Source organism: Dromiciops gliroides, chromosome 6 (assembly GCF_019393635.1).
Source record: "Dromiciops gliroides isolate mDroGli1 chromosome 6, mDroGli1.pri, whole genome shotgun sequence".
NCBI lineage: Eukaryota > Metazoa > Chordata > Mammalia > Microbiotheria > Microbiotheriidae > Dromiciops > Dromiciops gliroides.
In genome coordinates, this window is record NC_057866.1 from 210,748,650 (window position 1) to 210,767,503 (window position 18,854).

The window sequence follows — 18,854 nt, forward strand, 5'->3', positions numbered from 1 at the left end:
ATTTGTAATTCTATTTTGAGAAAGCACCACTTCTGCTGCCTTCCTGTCATTGGGAAAACAAGCAAGAAATTCATATTTCTTCACATAAAAAGTACTTTTGGATAATAGTGAAAGTCCAATTGAAGCTACTGGCACCTTGAATTTATGATGCATCAAGTAACAAAGTTTTATTATTTCACAGAATCTCAAAACTGGAAGCCATTGCTGAGGACAGCTTTTTCCCACATGGAAATCAGAGTGAAGTAAAGGGAGATGGAGGAAGAGCAGGATAAGTGAGCAAGAGATTTGAGGATGGAAGATTGTGCATCATTAAAAGGTTGATTTATTAGGTCAAGCTAGGGTAGGAAAAAAGAGGCCAGGACAGGATGGATGAGGACTAGAAAAGAATGGTAAGTCTGAGATTCCTGGGGAGGAGGAAGAGTGATATAGAGATGGAAAGACAGGAAAGGATCATGGTTATGGTTGATGGATGAAAGGAAAAAATAATTGTGACAGGTTGGTATAGGCAACTTGTATGAACTTCAATGGATGCATGACTGTTGAATGATGGAAATATAACAAGAATCTACAGACTCCTCTCTGAGATGTGGTACACAGGGAATCGATTGGTCAACATTGTAGAGGCTTTCCAGAGATATGGAATCCTCAGCAAGAAGGCTTGGAAAGAAAGAAATTCAGATAAGAGACAACCCCCATGAATTTTAGAAAGGTTTCTGCTATGAAGTAACAACAGGTGAGAAGGTTAGAGTCCAATGAGTTCATGTGTATGGAAATATCTTTAAAGGAGAAAAGAAAAAGGTAATTTTATGCATTGATGGATTCTGAATTGGATTTAAATTCACAGGGAAAAGATTTAGACATCTCTGTCAGTAGCTGAATCCTCAATGGTTGCCAAGGATAAATAGGATGTTAGAGTTTCTATTAAATTTCTGGTGAAAATGTATTAAACGCACACACACACACACACACACACACACAGAGAGCAACTGACAGAGCTATCTATTGAGAGAGTTTGTGCATTTGTCTACTGAAGTAATCAACAGGTCTGGTTTTTAGAGATGTAGTTCTATGGTGAAGGTGTGCCCATGGGGATCACAGCCGATAGGAAGATGGTGACCTAGGATTGCCCTAACTGTTCCTGCTTTTTTAGCCTTTACTCCTATGACAAGATGAATAAAGGGAAGTAACAGTGGTCAAATATGGACAAGGGGTGCTCTGTAGGCTATAGAAGGTCTTGAAGATTATGTTTCTTTGCATTCTCCAAGGAATTTCACTTTTCTAGAAAAGTTAAAACATAACAATACATTTTATTTATTTATAGTAATGTGAACAGTCTGTGAATTAGATGATATAAGTATTGAGACTCAGAGAGGTAAAATAATCAGTACTAGGCCAGGCATCTAGGAAGTGACAGAGCTAAGATTTGAACCTAGGGATGAAGGTTAATACTTTTTTCTCTTTAAAATGTAAACTCTGGGGGGCAGCCAGGTGGCACAGTGGATAAAGCACCAGCCCTGGATTCAGGAGGACCTGAGTTCAAATCCAGCCTCAGACACTTGACACTTACTAGCTGTGTGACCCTGGGCAAGTCACTTAACCCCCATGGCCCCGCAAAAAAAAAAAAAACAAAAAAAAAATGTAAACTCCTTCAGCTTGGGGCACGTGTGTGTGTGTGTGTGTGTGTGTGTCGGGGGTGAAGAACTGGAAATGAAGGGGAATATTATTTAATTGGAGAATGGCTGAACAAGTTATGATATAGGAGTATAATGGAATACTATTATATTGTAGGAAATGATGAAAGAGGTAGCTTCAGAGAAACCTGATAAGATTTGTATTAACTGATACAAAGTGAAGTGAGTAGAATTAGGCAAACAACTTCAAATATAAGAGCAATATTATAAAACCTAATCTTTTTGAAAGACCTAGAACTCTAATCAATTCAAAACTAAACCATAATTCCAGAGGAAAGGTGATGAAGCATGCTACCCATTTGTTGATAAAGAGGTGGTGAACTAAATATGTGGAATGAGACTTTTTTTTTAACTTGGCCAATAGAATATGGTATTTTCTTTTTTGGTTGACCATATATTTGTTCAAGAGTTTGGTGTGTGTGTGTGTGTGTGTGTACAGGAGGTGGTAGAAGAGAGAGAAGATAAATGTTAGGTGGTATAGTGATTAGAGTTCCAGGTCAGAAGTCAGGAAGACTTGGGTTAGACACTTACAAGCTGTGTGACCTTGTGCAAATCATTTAACCTTTGATTGCCTCAGTTTGCCTATTTGTAAAATGGGAGTAATAATAGCACCCACTTCCCAGGGTTGTTGGGAAGATCAAATGACATAGTAATTGGGAAGCACTTAATATAGTGACTAGCACATAGTAAGCACACTATAAATGTTAGATATTATTATTAAATGTTTAATTTATATATATATATATATATATATATATATATATATATTTGGCAAGGCAATTGGGGTTAAGTAACTTGCCCAGGGTCACACAGCTAGTAAGTGTCAAGTGTCTGAGGCTGGATTTGAACTCAGGTCTTTCTGAGTCCAGGGCCAGTGCTCTATCACTGCATCACCTAGCTGCCCCACAGCACCTAGCTGACCAGAAAAAAAATAATTTAAAGGAATGAATACCTCTGAAAAAGAATGTAAACTCCTTGAGGTCAGGGACTATCACACAAGTATTTGTATCTCCAACTCTTGTCATGGCACTTGGCACATAGAAATCACTCAGTAAATGCTTCTCATTTATTCATATCCCACAACTCTCAACAGTAGTTATGAAAAGAGAGGGAAAGGGTTTAATCATGCCAGAAAATCCTTCAACAATGACACAGTCTACTCTGGAAAATGAAGACTGACAGCAAAGGATTCTTGGGATTATATTAACCAAACAATTTACCCTAAGTCAAAATGTGCTGATTACACTACAGCCAGAGGAAAAAAAAAAAAAAGGATTCTTCAGGGAGCCCTTCTTTGGAAGCACAAGTAGAATGTTCATCAGCAAGTATAGAGTATGGGAGCCAGATGTACCAAGGTCGTAGTTCACTGAACTGTTCTCCGATGGTTTCTACGATAATTAATGGGCTTTTGTCCATCTGGGAATTGCTTATTTGTTGTTTCAAATGATTGCTCTTTTATATGTTAAAAAAAAAAATCTTACTGTAGCAAAAAGGCTCCCTTCAAGAGGAATGACTAATAAAACTGCAAGAGGTTCCTATTGCCTTGTCCTGGGGGCATTGTCCTGTCTTATCTATTAGGAATATATAAAGGCCCTCTAGTGCATGGTCCAGAGGAGGCAAAAGAACTGAAAAAGTGTCAGTGCTGGATGGATTTTTATTTTAAGAATGACATAACTTCAATGATGTTTTTTCTATGTCAGTCAGTAGGTGACAATGTGGCAGAGTAGAAAGACCAGTGGACCATGAGTTGGGAAAGAATGACTCTTACATCTTGGCTCTTCCATTTACTACCAGCTGAGCCAGTGAATAAACATTTATTAAGTGCCTACTCTGTGCCAGGCATTGTGCTAAGCACTGAGGCTACAAAGAAAGGCAAAGATGGCACTTCATTTCAAAGAGTTTTAAATCTCACTGGGGAGACAATATGCAAGCAACCATGTACAAATATATATATATATATATATAGGATACTTTGGGGGTAATCACTGAGGGAAGTCTCTGCCATTACTACTAGCTGTATGACATTGTATAAGTCATTTAACATCTGTGAACTTCAGCTTTTCTTCTTAAAAACAGTTATGTTGCTTGCCTCATCTATTTTAAAAGGATATTGCAAAATTAAGTACACTACAGAAATGCCAAAGACATTATTATTCTCATTATTAACCACAAGTTCTTATCTATTCCAATTAATCTACTCATTCATTTGAATGAGTAAAACATTTAAATATTTGTAAATTATAATTATAAAAATATTTACTAAACATCTTCAAAGGGGATCTTCTTTTTTGTTTGTTTGTTTTGGGTTTTTTTGTAGGGCAATTGGGGTTAAGTGACTTGCCCAGGGTCACACAGCTAGTAAGTGTTAAGTATTTGAGGATGGATTTGAACTCAGGTCCTCCTGAATCCAGGGCCAGTGCTCTATCCACTGTACCACCTAGCTGCTCCATAACTAACTAACTAATTCTTTTTTTTTCTTTTGGCAGGGCAATGAGGGTTAAGGGACTTGCCCAGAATCACACAGCTAAGTAAGCATCAAGTGTCTGAAGTCCCATTTGAACTCAGGTCCTCCTGAATCCAGGGCTGGTGCTTTATCTACTGAGCCATCTAGCTGCCTTCAAAGGGGATCTCCTAAAGGGGTTATATTCTATATCTGATGCTAACTATTTATGTGACCTTGGGAATACCATTTAACTCCCTCAATGTTTCACCAGTAAAATAAAGAGTCGGACTAGATAACCTCTGATCCCTTGCCCCCTCAAGTTCTTACTCCATCATCCTATGATTGTTTGTGGAAAGCACTATGCTTGTTGCTTGGAAGATATAAAGAAAAATAAGACTGTCTTGGCCCTCAAGAAGCTTATAATCTCCCAAGGGGGAATAATATATGGATATAAACAACTATGAGGCAAATTTGAATATCAGCAGAGTATGAAATGCTACATGATTTATGAGGACCAAATTACTTCTAGCTGGGAGGATAAGGAAGTAAATTAATGAACCAGTGATATTTATCCTTTCTTTACAGTAGTTACAATCTATGTAAATAAGTGAAGGATCTCTGACTTCATCAACTAAGAGAACTTACAGTATGAGATTCCTTCTTTGTACACACATCACAGCCTATCTATAACTTAGTAGATAAGTCCTAGGTGGTTGCCGAGGCTCACAGTGATAAAGTATCTATGTGACTTATCCAGAGTCATAGCTTATCAATGTCAGAGGTGGGATACAACTGCAAGTATTCCTGACTCTAAGCCAGCACACTGACTACTATGCATACTGCCTCTGTGGATGTGGAAAAAAAAAAAACTGGTTTAGCCTTTCCAATGCATTCTGGGTTGCCACTACCTAAGCTGAGAAATTAATTTAGATGGCCAAAGGAAAGAAGCAAGCATTGATTGGGTGCCTACTATGTGCCAGGCACCGTGCTAAGCACTTTACAATTATTATCTCCTTTGATCCTCATGACAACTTTGGGAGGTTGATGCTATTATTATAATAAGCAGAGGTTAATGTCTTACCTAGGGCCATATAAATTGTAAGCTGTCTGATGGATGACTCTAGGCTTACCCCTTTATCCAATTAACTACAAAGCCACTTTAAGGCAGCTGCCAAAGAATTGACAAGGTGATAAAAAGAAATGGTAGTAATCATACCATCAAATCAGGTAAAACTTCTCTGATTTGTGATATGATCTGATAAGCAGGTCTGGGCTTCTCAGGATGATGGAGGCACAATGAAGGCATGATAGCTGTAGTGTGAGAGGATTCTATTCTAAGACAGTCAAATACAGTCCTTTCCTCACATTATCAGTCCCAAGAATCATGGCCATGTCCATTCCCTTATACAATATGGTGCCATCAATAAATCAAGAGTGCTATGGTCATCAGTGATAACAAAAGGACACCTCTGTGGCCAGTGAAGATCCAGCAACAATGACCTCCTTGCTGTTATTGTGCCCATCTCCCTACTCTGTGCCTCATCACTGACTCCCATGACTGGAATGCACTAGCTTTCCCCCTCTCCCTCTCCCTCTTCCTCTCTCTCTCCCTCTCTCCCTCGCCCATTTCTTTCCTTCTTGTGAGAAAATGGGTAGTTGTCTCCTCTCAATGAGGACATAACAGTCAATCATACCCCTCCTGACCTGCTTGCAGGACAAAGGTCTCAGATCCTTTCCTCCCCCTCAGGCAAACAAAATCACATGGTTCTAGGAGCTCAAGTTGGTCTCAATTAGGTCAATAATTAGGGTTGGGAATATTGCATTCCAGTTAGCTAGTCTTTGCTGGTAGATTGTAACCCTTGAGTAATCAATTAATGATGAAAAAGGGGAGGGTCTATTTGCGCAAGGGACTAGGGGATAAAATGGGGCCTGCGAGCCTCCATTCTGGGCACCCACTTGCTACACACTAGGGTGCCTCCTTCTTGCGAGAAGGAAATAAAAAGCCTTTGTCACATCACTGCTGAGTTCCTGAGAATTATTGAGAAGAGGATTGTTTTTTCCCTCACACTCTTCTCCCTTCCCTTTCATGTACCCCTCTCCTTCCCCCTCCCCCTCTCTCTGCTCACTTCCAACCTACATTTTCTTTGATTCTCTTCTCTATATCTAGGTTATTGCTTTTTACCCTTCCCCACCCTGAATGCTGGTACCATGCCTTTGGGATTACTCCCCATTTACACTGTACATATTTGGTATGTACATGTTCCCATGTTATCTCTCCTGTTAGAATGTGAACTCCTACAAGTGAGAGACCATCTGGGAGAGGAGGTGGCTTTCTTTGTATCTCCAAAGCTTAACACAGTGTTTGGAAGATAGGAAGCACTTAATAAAAATGCTTTGTGACTTACTTTTGTCAGCATGGACATGGGGTCTACAAAATTAAGGTTGTTGTCTCATTTTTTATAGGAAATGATTTGAAGCATAAAAAGGTAGATGTTTGGGCAAAGATGATAGCAATTAGAGTTCACTTCTTCATCTCATGGTTATTTTATTTCAGTTCAACACTATTCAATTCAAGAAATATGGATAACCATAGGTTATGTGAAAGGTTTTGTGCTAGGCTCAGGAGATACATAGTTGATAAACAATACCATCCTTACTTGTAAGGAGATAGGAATTTGGGAGTGTAATGTGAAGGCATTATGTAAATAAATATTACATACATTAGAATATCATGAAAGTATAATGACAAATTAGACCAAAAATGGTCTGCTTAGTAAGAGTCCTCCAAATCTGATCTGACACAGCTCTCATGCTACTCTCTAGACATCTTAATGCCATGCCACCATTTTTATACTCTTCCCTCTCCTCCATACACCTTTCCCCTCTTCCCCAACTGTGGAAATAGTGATCAAACCAACACCCTCCCATTCCAAAAGTCAACATATCAATCAATAATTGCCATACGGCTTTCCTCACCATGTTTGAGACTTTCCAGTCCAAATTCGATTCCTGTGGCCACCATTCCCCTATATGTGGTGTTGTCTCTTTTTAGATTACAAAAAGATACTTGGAGTCTTACAAAGGAGATCAATACTTTCTCTGCAACTTAGTCTTACTTGGCTGGGGTCACTGAGAAATTTAATGACTTGCTCAGGGTTATACAGACAGCATATGGCAGAGGCAGGATTTGAACCTAGGGCTCTTAGTTCCAAGGCAGTTCTCTGTCTTCTACGCAATGCTGTGGAATAAGTCTGAAAGGGTTTTGTAGAGCCTTGAAGTACTTGCTGAAGATTGTGCACGATATTCAGAAGTCAACAGAAAGTGGCTCAAAGGTTTTGAGTAAGAAAATTACATTCTCTATAGTATAATAAAGGCCAAATATAAAATGCCTTCATCCTTTGCTATACAGAAGGGTCTCAGATGCCTGTTATATTGAAACAAAACTACTAATTTTTTAAAAAATTAAAAATCTGAAATGGCTTTGGTTTCTTCAAAGGATCAGATGGGGGAGAATTCTGATAATGTTGAAAAATAAGGTCACATGAATAATTTTTTTATGAAATAAAAAAAAGAAAATGACATTCTTAGGTTTATGCATTAAGAAGGTTACTTTGGTAGTAATACCAAGGATGGATTGTAGAACAGAGAGAATAGAAAGAGTGGGACATTTTGACAGGCTATTACATAGACCAGATAAATGGTAACAAAGGCCTGGACAAGGCAGGTGGCAGAAAATGTGCCAGAACAGTGACTTGGAAGGATTTGGTTATAGGTGGGGGGTGTAGGTAGGGAGAGTCAAAAATGGATTTGTGGTTTTTAGCCTGGGAGATTGGGCAAGTGGGACTGTCAATACAAATAGGGAGGCAAGGAAAAGTGACGGGTTTTGAAGGGAAGAGGTCTTAAATGTTAGACATGTTGAACCTGACACATCAGTGGGACATATTGGTGGAGATGTCCAAGAAACAAATGAAACCATAGCACTAGGGCTTGGGGTGAGTGTGGGACTAGAGACATAGACATATGAGAATTATCATTGACAAGGGAGATAAGACTGGGGAAAAGAGAAGAATACCAAGGACAGTTCTTGTATCTATGTTGCTATCCTCTACCAAATGGGATTAAGACTGGGTAACTTATAAAGCATCATAGTCTTTATAGGTCAAATGACTAGCTAAACCTGCTCCTTTTAGTTACAAGAGCATTCCTCCCTCATCTCTATAGCTCAACTTTGATTCTCTGTTCTCTACCCAATCTGTGTCGATCCCAGTGGTATCTTTATAATGTACTTAATTAGATTTTCTACTTTATTATTATCATATAATTATCTTTATAATCTTTATATAATATATAATCTTTATAATTTATAGTTATCTTTAAAATTTGCTTTATTATCTTTATGTAATTATCTTTGTAATCTTTACATAATATATAATCTTTACATAGCTTTATAATTTATATAATATCTTTATAATCTACTTTATTATCTTTATATAATCATCTTTATAATCTACTTTATTATTTAATAATCTTAATTATGGGCTACCTCAACTCTCAAAAGAATAAACTGATTTGGGCCTAGAAAATCATTTAGCAGATGAAATTAAAGATATTTGTTGGTTGGCATTTTTTGGAAATACAATCAGATATCCTTTAAAAACACACGAATCTTCTTTAATATATATACATATATCTATATTCAAATAATAAATATTTTTATTTATAGTTTGGGGTTCCAATTTTGAGGTGACAATCAGGTATGGGTTATACATGTATGATTATGTAAAACATTACCATATTTGTCATTTTATATACAAATCTTCTACATTGACTTAAAATGGAGAGATAACCCTCCAAAGATCTGTTTAAGTTGCCAATGGAATGTAATCATTTTATGTATCCTGGGTCTCTTTGCATATTGCAGACATTCTCACAAGTTCTAAATTATCCTTGTAGTATCCAAATTGTTGATCTAGTCGGACAAGCTGAAAACATGTAAGCTCCTTCCCACTTACTCCAACTTCATATCCTCTTTATACCAGTTTCCTATGATTCTACCAGATCCTCCAACTCTGTACTATACCTCCCAACTGACTCTACAAGACTTTGGCTACCATTTTGCCTATGTGGTGTGAGAATTGGAATGACACCCCCTGCTGGGAGGGACATTGTGAGCTCTGGCCTGAAAAGAAAGCATGTGACTTTAGCATCTGGAAGTGATCTTTTCTGGGGTTTCTTGGTGTCAGGAAGTAATGTTTGCCACCCGTGGGTCCTGTCAATCAAAGCTACCAACCAATTAGCTTGGAGCTGTGTGTGTGGACGGTTCTGTTTCGGGTTTCACAGGAGAATTCAGGGAGGAGTGAGGGCTTTTGTTTCGGGATTGTGGCTTGGTGGGAGGACAGATGCTGGGCTCTCTTAGTTAGATGAAGTTTACTTTTTACCTCTCTCTCTTCACTAACTTCTGATGCACATTAATAAATACTTAGAAGTCTAAACTCTTGCTAAAGCTTCTAATTTAAGGAGACCACTCATTAGATTTTAGACATCATAGCTAGAATTTTAGGTCCTTATAGTGAACTACTCTTTCAGGTACCTCCAAGTGGGGGATTTTTGACTCCTGACTGTCTTTTCCTGGTAGTCAAGACTGGGGAACACATGCATTAGGGAAGAGAAAGAGAAAATTAGCAAAAGAGAGTAAGGATTGGTCAGTAACTGGGTAAGGATGAAATGATAATAATTACTAAGGAAACCAAGAGAAGGAAAAAGCATCAAGAAAAATGGGGATGGTCCTTAATGTCAAATGCTAAAATACAAAACAAAACAAAACTCAAAGATCAAGAAGGATGAGGACTGAGAAAAGACCATTTTATTTTACTGAACCAGTTTTTAAGTGTAAGGGTGTTATGTCATTATTGCTTATGTTTTCCCCCAGTGGTTTTTAATTCCTAAAAAAATATAAAATGAAAACTTATTAATACATACCAAACATATAAGGATAAACAAAGATGGGTGATCAAGCCTTTGATGATGCTTGGTGTCACAGACATTCTTAACCATTCTTAACTGACATCTATGAGATAGAATGACAACAAGATAAGTGAGAACTGATGGCACTTTTTCAGATCCACTTTCCATCATTGGTTCTGTGGCATCAGACAGAGTTATGATCTGAATGGAACACTGTCTGATACCTTCTCTGCTGTCACAATTGATGATGCAAGAAACAATTTAAGTGCAAGCTAACCAGACACTCTCAGGCCTTTTAGGGAAGTTATTTCATCTGAGCAGATTGTGGGCCCACATAGCAGTTTTTAAATAACCATCTTAAAATGCCTTAAGGGAGATGACCAAGCTTTGTGGGTGGACACCCAAAAGGACTCTTCTGTGAAAAGTGCTTAAGAGAAACCAGAAGATAAGGCTTCATAGGCAAACATACCCCTCCTCCCCAAGCACATCATACTGAATCTTCTCAAGAAGTCAGTGGTACCTGCCATTACAAAGCTCGGTCATTCAATTATTCATCCAATACCCATTTATTAGAGCTCTATCTTGTGCAAGGTACTCGTGACTTGAGTTTTATTGAAGTACTCAGTCTGGAAATGTGTGTTAGTTACAGGAACCGAATCTAAATGGCCACTTAGGAATAACACGGATTGCTGAAGAGTATCCAGAGGGAGGCAACCAGGAGTACAAAGGGTTCCTGACTCTATGACATATGAGGACTGATCAAAGAAACTGGCAATATTTAGCCTGGACAAGAGAAGACTGAGAGGGGACCTAAGACTACTTTAAATATGGAAGAGCCCTCAGGGACCCTCTGGTCCAGGGTTTCTTAATTTAGGGTCTGTGGACTTGTTTTTTTTTTTTTAACTATTTTGCTAATTGTCCATCAATAGAATTGGTCTTGGGGGCAGCTAGGTGGTGCAGTGGATAAAGCACCAGCCCTGGATTCAGGAGGACCTGAGTTCAAATCCAACCTCAGACACTTGACACTTACTGACTGTGTGACCCTGGGCAAGTCACTTAACCCCAATTACTTCACAAAAAATTTTTAAAAAAATAAAGAAAGAGCTTTATTCTGAGAAGGGATACATAGGCTTTACCAGATTTTCAGGTATGTCCACAACACAAAAAAGATGAACTCCTGACCTATTTCAACCCTTTTAGTTTCTATAGGTAGTAAGTGGCAGAGCTAGAAATCAAACCCAGTTCCTCTGATTCTATGAAAACAGGGCTTATACAAAATAAAGAACACAGAGATAAATTGTTATCATCTCCATCGTCATTATTATTATTGTTATTATTATTGTTATTATTATTATTATTATTATTGGAGGCAATTGGGGTTAAATGACTTGCCCAGGGTCAAACAGCTACTAAGTGTCTGAGGCCAGATTTGAACGCAGGTACTCCTGAACTCCAGGGCCAGTGCTCTATCCACTGAACCACTTAATTACCTCAGTTTTGCAATAAATTAGAGAAGAACTACAAAGGGACCCATGGTTGGATTCTTTAAAAAAATGTTCTTCTACCAAATGCACTAAAAATGTGATTCCATTTACAAAAGTCCAAGTGGCATAAAACTTTTCAGGTGCATATGTACTGTGCATATTTAAAGGCCCACCTTGACAAGAAAGAACTGTGACTAAGTTTAGTTCAGCCAAAATTAGAACTTTCCCCTTCACATACTCAGCTTTTAGGAAGAGGATGACAACGGGCAATTAAGCTTATAACTGGGTTTAAAACATATATAACACAAACAAACTACTTGTGAGGGACATCATGGCGTCAGAATACATTTAGTCCCAACTCTGATACCTTTACCACTGTTGGCCAAATGTGACTATTGTTCAAAATGAGGTGAATTAGACCTTCAATTAATCACTGGGCCTGAATGTTCCTGTCTGAATTGGAGGGCCTTGGTTTAGATTATCTAACAAGGTGGTTGGCAGAGGAGACAGAATGCTGGATATGAAGCCAGAAGACCTGGGTTTGAATTTCACCATCGACATTTAGTAGCCATATGGATCTGATTAGATTTTAACCTTTCAAGGGCCTCAGTTTCCTCATCTGTAAAACAGGAGTAATACCTGCATATCTGCCACACAAGGCTGTAGTGAAGAGAGGGCTTTGCAAAATCTGTGACATATGTGTGAGTTATGATACCAGCCCTTCTTGCTCTGTATCCTGAGTCTATCAAAGAAAGATTCACTTAGGGTTACCAGGAAGTATTAACTAAGGAAGAAAAAGGAACTTGTACATTTAATAAAACGTTTTAAAAAAATTCTTGAAACTCTCAGGTAATCAGAGAATTCAATGAACCAATATATCCCATGACATGGAGAATTCTGGTAAAATAATATTTTTATCTGTGCATGCTAACTTTCATTTGAAATTTGTACACTATTTCAGAGCAAAACTAAACACCAACCTCCCAGCAGAGGAACTGGAGCTCTGAATAAATACTGCATCTGGTACATCTGGGAGTACTCCTACATTAACATATGGTTTTTAAAGCCACCTTGTGTATGGGTATAGTAAGGAGAGGCCTGAAACTCTTCTCTGTGATCAAACAATGCCAACATTGGGGGGAAAACCCACAAAACATACAGCATGTCCTTCAACACTTTGCTTCCAATTTCAAATCTTTCATAAATAATCTCTTTTGTGGAAAAATGCAAATAAAACCACTATTATTCCTTAATACTTTGCTTCCTATGTCTCCCATATATCATCTAAAAAGAGAAAGAAGAAAACCAGCATTTTTAAGTTAGGTCTCTTGATTTCTAAAGTCTCTTATGACACCAGAGCAAACAACAATCTCAATATGTTATCAGAGGCTAGGATATCTGAAAGTAGTTTTAGTAGTCATTTAAGGAAAATAGTCTGAGAAGCACAAGGTAAAGAAGAGAAGCAAGCCCTAGCATCTTTTTTTCTTTTTTGTGGGGAAATGAGGGTTAAGTGACTTGCCAAGGGTCACACCGGTAGCAAGTGTCAAGTGTCTGAGGCTGTATTTGAACTCAGGTCCTCCTGAATTCAGGGCCAGTGCTTCATCCACTGTGCCACCTAGCTGCCCTGAAGCCCCAGTATCTTAATGGTTTCTAAGCAAGGATCTTGTGAAGAAAGAGCAAAGGGAGGAGGTGCAGTGACTAGAGCACTTGGATTTAAAATTGGAAAGACTTGAGATCAAATCAAGTCTCAGATATTTACTAGCTGTGTAACCCTGAATGACTCACTTAAATTCTATGTGCCTCAGTTTTTCATCAATAAAAGGATGGGGATGTAATTTCTAGCTCTGAATCTATAATCTTATGACTTGTTCATGAATGCCTCAATTTGCTTACCTGTAAAACCTGTAAAACCTCCCAGGGTTGAGGTGAGATTGAAATATTGCAATTTGTTAACCCTAAAGCACTCTATAAATATTAGCTATTCCTATTATGACCAGCTTCCATAAAAGTCCTAGTCTGATAGTTCCTTGTGGCATGGAGATGAACAGAATCTAAGCCCAGGGAGGTCCTCTCACAAAACGGTATGGTGCCAGAGTCATTCTGTGTCTCCTGTCTGAGGATTAGTCTAATCAAGTAGAGGGCCATCAGCAGTGAGCTGTCTATTAGGGGAGGACTCATTTGGCTGTGGCTTCCCACAAAACAAAGTCTCCACTGCCTCAATGAGAGTACTAGAAAGATAGGAAAGGAGGCAGAGAGCTCTAAGAATCTGTTTGGGGATCATCTATAGGCATTGATTTGATTGTTTGTGTGCTAAACCTGAGATGTCCAACAACCAATGGATTGACATTATTAGACGAGATTAATGACATTAATATGGGTATTGTCATAAATGAAGCCAGAATGAATGAACAAGTGAGAAAAAAAAAGCATTTGCTAAGTACCTTCTATATGCCAAGCTCTAGGAATATAAATATAAAAGAAGAGACTGCTCTCAAGAACCTGGAATTCTAATAAGGGAGACAACCTGCACCAGGAAATGGTGGCCAAGGAAGCTTATTTTGGTTTGGAAAGTTACAGGGATGTTGAGTGGAACCATAAGGGAATGGACTAACACACCCTTTCCAGAAGCAATGACAGAATTGATTTGTTTATGGTTTCAGAACTGGAGTGGGGGAGGGGTTCCAGGCTGGAAAGTAGGGTGAACTTAAGGAACATCATGGTGGAACATGGACAAGGGAGTGAAGCATGACTGGGGCCAGGGCTAGATATAGTGAGTTACTGAGGAGTGGGAGTTGTGAAGGTATAAAGGGTTAAATCCCCCTGGAGCTTGGTTTCTGGTCCAGGTGACATGGTGATAGGTGAGAAGCTATTACTAAATGGAAGACTGGCTTACAAGGATTCTCCTTAGGAGAGGCAAATAAAAACGTTAATAGAGTAGGTTTCACTGTGTGCCCCAAAGGCAATAAGAAAAAATATATGTATACATACACACATACACATCCATCTATCCACCATTCATATATATGTGTGTGTTTGTATGTGCACACATATATACATACATGTGTGTGTGAATATATATATATATTATATATATAAAATTCTATGAAACACTTGGTTATTGTTCCTCATAGCATTCATGATCAAGATTAACAAAAAGCTCATCATTCAGATAAGCTGAATAGATGGCAACAGTAAAAGGTTATGGATACCAATTTTATATACATATATTTGGGGTCACATAAAATTTTATTGGGCAAAAAGAGGTTGCTAGTGGAAAAAATTTTAAGAAGCCCTGATTTAGGGGGCAGCTAGGTGGCACAGTGGATAAAGCACCGGCCCTGGATTCAGAAGGACCTGAGTTCAAATCTGGCTTCAGACACTTGACACTTACTAGTTGTGTGACCCTGGGTAAGTCACTTAACCCTCACTGTCCGGCCAAAAAACAAAACAAAAAACAAAGAGAGAGAAAAAAGAAAAGAAAATGAAAAGAAAAAAAGAGGTGCCAGCTATTAACAGCTATATGAAATGACACTCAAAAATAAAAGAAATTCAAACAAAAATCACTCTGAGGTTTGACTTCATACCTAGAAAACTGGTAAAGATGACAAAGGATAGAAATGGCCATTGTTGGAGGGGTTATGGAAAGAGGGGCACACTAATGTACTGTTGTAGCTGTGAAATGGCCCCACCATTCTGGAAAGCAAATTTGTAATTTAGCAAAGAAAGGGAATAAAATAAACTCTTTGACCCATAGAGATTCTACTGTCAATTGTATGCCAGAAGGAGGTCAGTGACAAGAAAAAGGTCCTATTTACATGACAAAATTTATAGCAGCACTTTTTCTATCAGCAAAATATTAGAAACAAAATAAATGCCCATGTTTTGGGGAATGATTAAACAATGATTGAAACAGAATGTAAAATGTAAAACAATGCTATAAGAAATGATGAGCATGATGAATATATAAAATCATTATGTGAACTGATACAAAGTGAAGCAAACAGAACCCAAAAGATCACAATAACTATAGCAATATAAAGGGAAAGAATAGCCAATCAATCAAAATGGAACAAATTTAATCATTATTTTATAGTAATATCTTCTTACCATCAATGAATGTAGCACCACCACATCTGGACTCAACAATTCAGGAGAAAATGTTCTGTATGTACGACAGGTGAAATGGCATTTAAAAAGATGAAATCTAGAAGAGAATTTGAACCATATAAAATATTAGTAGAAGAAATTCATATGGGAGGTGAAAGCACTGAGGACTGGATTATGAAAGTATTTCAAATTATAGATGGCGAAGGACTAAAAATCATAATGTGCAGCTCACCCAAAGGGCAATGGAAATACACAAAAGTTGAACCTAAGTTGACTGCAACATTTTACCAAGGAGGTCTTGTATGTAAGAAATGAGATTAAAGATATTATCCTGGAAATGCATGGTTACAAAAGGTTCTGGCCTAGTTACCTGCAATGACTTCCTATCACCTTAAGGATAAAATGCAAGTTTCTCTGTCTCATATTTAAAGTCCTTTACAATTTGGTTCCATACTATCTTTCCAGCTTTATTCCATATTGTTCCCTTTCATATATTCTACTTGTTAGCTACATTGGTCTATTTGTTGTTTCTCATCTACAACATTCTATTTCCTTCCTCCTTCATTTTGCACAGGCTGTGACCCTTGCCTGGAATATACTCCCTCCCCACTTCTGCCCCTTAAAATTTGCAGCTCGAGGGCAGCTAGGTGGCACAGTGGATAAAGCACCGGCCCTGGATTCAGGAGTACCTGAGTTCAAATCTGGCCTCAGATACTTGACATTTACTAGCTGTGTGACCCTGGGCAAGTCACTTAACCCCCATTGCCCAGCAAAAAAAAAAAAAAAATTGCAGCTCCCTTTGAAGATCACCTGTAAAGCCACCTCCTATAAGAGTCCTTTCCTAACCATCCTAGCCCAGCTGTTAGTGTGCTCCTAATGTTACTTTTCATTTATTGTGTACATATTTTAATATAAATATAAAATTTATTTGTACATGTAAGATCCTTAAGGGGACTGGCTGGTTTTGTTCTTGTTGTTGTTTGGTCTTTGTACACCTAGCACAGTGTTTAACACTCAGTAATTATTTAACAAATAAGCTACTATGACCCCAAATTTCATCATCACTTGGTAGCCAGCACTTGGGTATTCAGCTTCTTTGAAGAAAGGAAGGCAGATTCTCCAAAGGAAGTCCATTGCTGGGTCTTAAACTCAAAGTCTTTCCAGCCTGATAGATCTTATCAGACATGTGTTCTGCTGTCATGGGCTTCAAGGGAAAAAAAGAGTGATGGCCACATCCTGATAATGTACCAGAGGGGACGTCAGAAACTGCAGCACTGGGCTGATATTAAATAACTTATGTAAGGAAATGATGTCTTCCTCTGGACTCTGTAAGAACACATTTTCTTCATGATGGTGCATCCCCAGGCTGCCTAAAGGCGTGTAGGGGTTGTATTTCTATTCCTATGTCTCAGGAAGGAGTTTTTTATCCCTGTATTACACATTCCTACCTTGCCTTGAGCTAAGTCAGCTAAAAAGTCAGGGCTTATTGTGAAAGTCTTAGTTCAGACCTGGCAGATTCAATACAGTAGCAATCTGTAGCCTAACTGCTTTGTGCCACCCATCCCTTCCATCCTTTATTCTGCTCAAAAGAGAGAAAGCTATATATGTGAAAGGTAATGAAACTCTGACATAGAGTACCAAAATATTGAGCTGATTCACTCAAATGCATCATAATTTCAGTCGATTCAGCAGAAAGAATAAATTATTTAAACCAGTTGTCTCACACCACTGAGACAGATGCAGAATATGGGGACTCTAATAATATATGTTGAATGATAATTATAGAAACTCTCCCTTCCTCCTCTTATTCATTTCAAAAGACTGAGGCTAGTGAATCACCCATTCCTTAAAGGGTTCTAAAACAAGAGGGTGCTATATGGTACACCATCCCTGAGCACAAGCCCTGAAAGCAGGAGGATCTGGGTTCAAATATGACCTCAGACTCCTCCTAGCTGTGTGACTCTGGCCAAGTCACTTAACCCAAATTGCCCCCCCCCCAAAAAAGAAGAATTTAAAAACAGAGATGGGCATGAAAAGGAATGTTAGAGAACTGAGAGCAAATTAATGGAAAGTATATGGGATCTGAGATTAGAAGACCTTACTTCAAAACCCTCCCTTTGCCACTTTGTAGGTGTGGCACTTTGGGGAAGTCAAACTCTCTTGGTCTTAATTTCCTTACCTGAAAATTAGGAGGTCAGATTTACATTCCTGAAAGGTCCTGTCATCCAATAGAGGATGATAGAGGCATCTCTAGTAACTAGGATAGAGCTCTGGCCTTGAAATCAGAAAGACCCAAATTAAAATTCTGGCTCAAATACTAGCTGTATTACCCTGGGCAAGTCACTTCATTTCTGTCTGCTTCAGTTTCTTCATCTATAAAATGGGGATGATAATAGCACCTGCGTCCCAGAGTTGATGTGAAGATTATATGAGACTGTATGTAAAGCGCTTTGAAAAGCTTAAAGTAGTATATAAATAGTAACTATTAGTAGTAGTACTATTAGTATGAGGAAAATTTGACTACTTGATTGTTTTTTCTTTTTTTTTTTTTTGGTAGGTTAATGACGGTTAAGTGACTTGGCCAGGGTCACACATCTAGTAAGTGTCAAGTGTCTGAGGCCTGATTTGAACTCAGGTCCTCCTGAATCCAGGGCCAGTGCTTTATCCACTGTGCCACCTAGCTGCCCTACTTGATTGTTTTTTTAATACTATTTTATTTTTTCCCTTTTACATGTATAGACAATTTTTAACATTCTTTTAAAAATGTTTTGAGTTCCAAATTTTCTTTCTCCCTCCTTGATCTCCCCTTCTCCTGCAACAGTAAGAAATTTGATATGGGTTATACATGTTCAATCATGCAAAATATGTTATCCAATTAGTCATGTTGTAAAAGAAGATACTGATCCAAAGGGGGGGGAATGAAAAAATAAAAGTAAAAATAATTAGCTTTGATCTTCATTCATACTTGATCAATTCTGGAGATGGATAGCATTTTTCATCATGAGTCTTTCAGAATTGTTTTGGATCATCGTATTGCTGAGAAGAGCTAAGTCAGTAATAGCACATCATTGCACAATGTTGCTGTTCCTGTGTACAATGTTCTTCTGGTTCTGTTCCCTTCACTCTGCATCAGTTCATATTAGTCTTTCCAGGTTTTTCTGAAAT

At 38.2% G+C, this 18,854-nt stretch overlaps 1 protein-coding gene across 2 annotated transcripts in view; it reads right to left on the reverse strand.

The window, feature by feature from the left end:
• The window catches only part of SORBS2 (sorbin and SH3 domain containing 2), a 511,092-nt gene that overhangs the window by 405,512 nt on the left and 86,726 nt on the right, over positions 1 to 18,854 (reverse strand). For both annotated transcript variants that reach the window (XM_043970499.1, XM_043970498.1), the window contains exon 2: positions 15,690 to 15,786. The gene's annotated coding sequence lies outside the window, so the exon portion shown is untranslated. The remainder of the gene's footprint in view (positions 1 to 15,689; positions 15,787 to 18,854) is intronic.